This window comes from Arachis hypogaea, chromosome 15 (genome assembly GCF_003086295.3).
Source record: "Arachis hypogaea cultivar Tifrunner chromosome 15, arahy.Tifrunner.gnm2.J5K5, whole genome shotgun sequence".
NCBI lineage: Eukaryota > Viridiplantae > Streptophyta > Magnoliopsida > Fabales > Fabaceae > Arachis > Arachis hypogaea.
The window spans coordinates 106512277-106517796 of NC_092050.1; positions in this window are offsets into that span (position 1 = coordinate 106512277).

The window sequence follows — 5520 nt, forward strand, 5'->3', positions numbered from 1 at the left end:
CAGGCTCACGAGGACGAACCGCTCTGATACCACTAAATGTAACACCCCAATTACCCTAAACCTTACCTCTAGCCGTAAGGCAAAGGTTAATCAAAGGTTATGACAATTCTAAGGCTTATACATATTATATAGAAGGAAATAATATATTCTAGGAGCCCGATGAAGGATTAAGCTCAAAAACAGAGTTACAAAGGTGCAAAACGTTCACACGAAGCTAACGCACAAGACACAAGGTATAGATGCAAGAGAATAGAACATATATAGATATAATATTATAATAATTATAGGGAACTAGCCGCAGCTTGTGGAGTTTAAGCCGACTAGTTATAAATAGAAAAAATACAGAGTTTTGGAATTAAAACAGCTTATGCAACTTATCTCTCAAGTAAGCCTCTAAGGCCATAAAGATAAATATACAAAGAGATGTGAGAGTAACTATAACAAAGTAAAATAAAAATTAACGAAGGAGGAACCATACTCCACTCTGTCACCATATTCGCAATCTCACCGAAGTGGATTTGTAACCTGCGTCTGAAAAATAACAACAACATATGGTATGAGAACTGGAGGTTCTCAGTATGGTAATAGTACCCAAAAATGTAAGATGTAAGGCTCCGGGACGTCGAAGGCAATCCTAGAACTTCACATCACATACGGAATATTCAAGCTTAAACGAAATAAATAAATAAGTAAACTTAAACCATAAACTGGGTCATCTAAACTTAGGAGAGTTCTAACTAAACTAGTCATCGCTGTCCCATAGCCTTCACCAACCTACCCTCCATGAGATCTCATCGCCAGCGCCTACCTAACCTCCTCAGCACCAGACAAACACAAGTAATGCAAGCAAGGAAAATACAGATAGTATTCATATATATCACAAGTAATTCAAGAACCAAATAGGCAATATTATACAATTAGGCAAACTCAAGTAATCAAAGCAAGCAAGCATATAGAAGATGCACATGATGAATGTCTGTCCTATTGGCTGTGATATCACATGTCGATTATTGTGCCAAACCCGACAGAAAATCTGGTCGGCAACTCCCGGATTAGTCTCTCTATTGTGCACACTCAGGAGGAACAATTCCGATGGATAAGTGTCCTACCACCTTCTCCTTTCAGAGGGAAACGTTTCGAGGGAGAGTGCCCTACCACCTTCCTCTGGATGCCATATGATTCCGTGGGTTATTGCCCTACCACCTTGCAACGCGAGAGAAACCCATGCTCAGGAGGAAAATTCCTAGGGATAAGTGCCCTACCACTTTCTCCTTTCATAGGGAAACGTTCCAAGGGAGAGTGCCCTACCACCGTCATCTGAAGCGATAAATATGAGTTAGAAGCCCAGCTTCAAGCCTCACATCCAAACGTAGGCAGGAGACTGCCACAGCCCCTACGATGGATAACAATGCATATCATAGTCACGTATTCAATCTCAGAGGCCACTCCTCATAGCACACTTCCACTCATACTCATTCCATCAAGCATAATCATTAATTTTCAAGTTCTCATCTGCTCACAACAATCACCAATTCATAACTTTCTATTCTGAACTTACTAGTTCGTCAATTTTCTCAATTCATTGTCAATAATCACCAAGTTTACTACTCTTCCTTTTCTCTCAACCAAACTTGTAACAACCATAGTTTTTGAAAATCAAATAATTAGTTATTTGTGATTTATTTTAAGAAAATTATTTTGCTAAAGGTAATTAAATAGAATTTCTTGATAATTGGAATTTAAATTAATTAGAATTTTTATATAATCTTTATTAGATATTTGGTATAATTGAAATTATAATTTTGATAATTGAAAAAATAGAAGAATTGTATAATTTAATTTAAATAAATTCTATTTTGAATGAATTATGTTATTAATTTGAACTCCTAGAATTTATTTTATTAGAAATGATTAGATTGATATTTATAAATGCTTTAAGTTTACGTCAATTAATATTTGTGTACAATTTTTATTATAATTGGTTATTTTATAAATTGAAATTAAAGTTTCGGAGATAAAAAAATAATGAAAAGTTATATCATTCAATTTGATTAATAAATATTGAGTTTAAACTATATTTTATCAAAATATGATTAGTATTTTTATTTTATAATTTAAATTAGAAATAATTGATTGAACTTAGCAATACGTTGATAAACAATGTTCTTAGATATTTTTAACGGAGTATGTTTGATTTTAAAATTATCCTACCCTTCAATTTTATTAAAATATCTACTCAAATCTATCCATATTCCTTTATAAAATCCTAATTTCTAACCCTAATTCCCAAAATTAATTCAGAACCCTAATTTCTCCAATTCCTAACCCTATACAGCCGTAGCCTCACCCTCACCTTCCTTCAACGTAACATTCACACACAGCAGCAAAATAGAGAGGAAAGAGAGAGGGAAGAGCTGCTGCCCCACCGCCGCCGTGACCGCCGGACTGTCGCACACAAGGATCCCACGCCACTATCGCCAGCGTCGCCCAGCCTTGCCGCGCTGCAGCGCCTCCTGTCAGCCGTTCGTGGAGCTGTGGAGAGCATCGCCGTCGAAGCCACGCCGTCGAAGCCATGCCGTCGCGGAAAGAACTAGTGGAGGGAACCTTTGCTGCATCGCCGCCATGCCTCCATTGCCACCGAACGCCGTCAAGCGCGGAGAGAGAGCCAGACACCACGAGGAAGAAGCCGCTCGTCACCGTCACAGTCACTGTCGTTGGGCCTGTAAATCACCGCTGTGACCTATGCGAGAGGAAGAAGACGCGATCAACGAAGGGAAGAAGGTTCCACCGCTGCCGTGTCACTGCTGCCACTGAAGGTCCATCGCCGCCAATCCACGCCGCTGCTGAAGATGGTAAGCCAAACCGTCGTCCTTGTTGCTGGAGAAGACCACCGGAGTTGCTGTTCTGGCTCTGGTCTATTACTTTATTTGATTCTGTTCCATTTACACACTTCCTTTGTCACTGCCATCCTTGTTAACGATTTGATTTTTAGTACATTCCTTGTCCTGAATTTTCCAGAGTTGTGTGCTCTTGCTTCCTATTCGATTAAAATCCTTTGTCCTGTTGCAACCATCGTCGCTGCCTTAGGAAAGTGAGACTGCTGTTATTCCGATTAATGCTCCTACTGCTGCTGCTGAGAAGTGATCAGAAAAGCCACTGCTGTTAGTTCGGTTCAAGGTTGTTGCCACTGCGAATTAAAAGTAAAAGAAGGCTTTGTTGCGTTTGAATATTGAATTTCGGCTAATTGAGGTAGGGGATTTAATGTTTTTAATTTAGAATACCTACAAAGTTATTTGGATAAGTGCAAATGGTTAATAATAGTTAAGAATTTCTTAATTGACAAGAACGACTTGAAATGTGTTTGAGAATGGTTAGCTATTATGATTTTTCTGAGTTATGATTCGAATTAAATGTGGTTGTGAACGGTGATTAAACTGGTGATATTGATTTTGATTTGAGGCTGTAACTATTACCGATTTTCTAATTATTTGGAATTACTGAGAATCCTGTTATTTGATTATGTTGAGCTGGTTGCCATAGGCTGGTTTGCTTGATGTTGCAAATTGACTGAAATTCTGATCTTTGACGGATTTATATTGAATTGAATGATGTGTTGGTTATTTGATATAGTGTAACGGTAGTGGATTTGTTGGAAATTCTTATCTTATGTGATATTGCTGAATTGGTTGAAATCTGGTTGTGAATTGTATTTTGAATTACTGATTTTTTTGTGATGATGTTTTAGTGTTTCAATTGGATTATTGAATTCAGGTTATGACTGTGAATGTCTTTGGGCTTTGTTGTGAGTGTTTGAAGTTGTAATTGATATTGTTTTCTCTTATATGGATGGAATTGTTGAAAAGTTCTGACTCTATGTGATTATACTGAATTAGTTGAGTTGTGTGGCTGAAATTATGATTGGAATGATTGAGATTTTTTATTGGAACTTTGATTGAATTCGTTGATTTTGTGAGATTGAATTATAAATTGTTTGATGAGAGATTATTGTGATTTCGGTATTTTGATGGGTCAAATTGAAACTGTTGCTATTGAGTTGGTTTACTGAAATGGACTTAGTTAGTGATTAATTAAAGTTGGGCTTAAGGAATAATTGGAAGACTGAATCTTAAAATGTTGAACTAGTTGCTGAAAATCTGATTTTTGAGATTAAAAGATGACTTTGGAAGTGATTCAGTTATTCAACGATAATCAAAATGATATGAGAGTAAAGGCTGAGTAAACTATAATAAAATTTGTTGTTGGGATTCAATTTTGAGAAGTTTGAATTAACTATAGAACTAGTTATAATTTTTCAAAGTTAAAATGTAAAACTTGATTTTCTGCATTACTTTTAAATGAAGCTGGAGACTTTGAAAATCTATAACTAATTCTGTGATGATCAGAATTGCGTGGAACCAAGTCTGGATTAAGCTTTGGAATATAGGAAGCTGGACTGGTGAATTTGAGACTTTTTCATTAAGTTTATGATTTATGGTAAATTTTTGAATTAGGAATGCCAAATCTGGTTTTCTGCAGGACGCTTAAGACAGCAGCAACTTGTTTCCTCTATTAAAAATTCTCCAGTTTGAATTTTGAAATGGAACCAATTTTAAATGGAACTCTGGTCCTAGTACTCGAATTTCATAAAACTTAGAATTGTTAGAGTTGTGGTTTTAAAGATATGAATTTTTAAAGTAAGATGTATTATGCAGTAAAAATCAGGTTTTGTTTTCTAAGTCAGTAACTTTGAGCCTTTATAATTTTTAATTCTGGAATTATATTGAGAGGCAACCATTTGGAGGTGAAATTTCAATATATTTAGTATATATGATTTAAATTTCAGGGTATTCCATGTTTTAATAAGTGTTTATGGGACTTTGAAGAGGTTGTGTTTAATGATTTGTAAAACAGACTTCAGCAGAAAATTACTTAACTTCCAAGCTACGTAACTCCTCCATTAAAAATGGTATGACCTTGGAACTAATTGAGAAAGAAATATGGATAAGTTATGTTTCATCACATTAATTTTGAAGATGGTTGGATTTAATTTGGATTTTATATGAAATTTCGAATACTGTACGCTGCTGCTGTCTTCTGGTTTTAAGACACTACAGAGCAGTCACGGTTTTGCTTATATTTCCGAAGCTAGAGCCAACAAAAAATTGTGATTTTTGGTTTAATAGAAAGCTTCATTCGAGACAGTCGCATAGATACAACGTTTGCGTAATTCCGAATCTGTTTGATATTTTAAAAATAAAACTGAAATTAGACTGCCGATGTTGTTTTGGTGATCACTTGGATATGGAACTTGAGAAATAGATTTTCTATACTGTTATCAAATGTTTTTGAGAATATATCATTGTGGCAATTGTTGAGAAAGGTTTTATGAGATGTTGAGAAAGAGGGAACCCGTAAGGGTGGTTAAGTCCGAGTTTTAGGGGAGGTGCTATCAAAATTTTATAAAAAATCTGAGATTTTATTTGAAAGTCATTTTAAAAGATTTGAACTTGAAAAAAATTA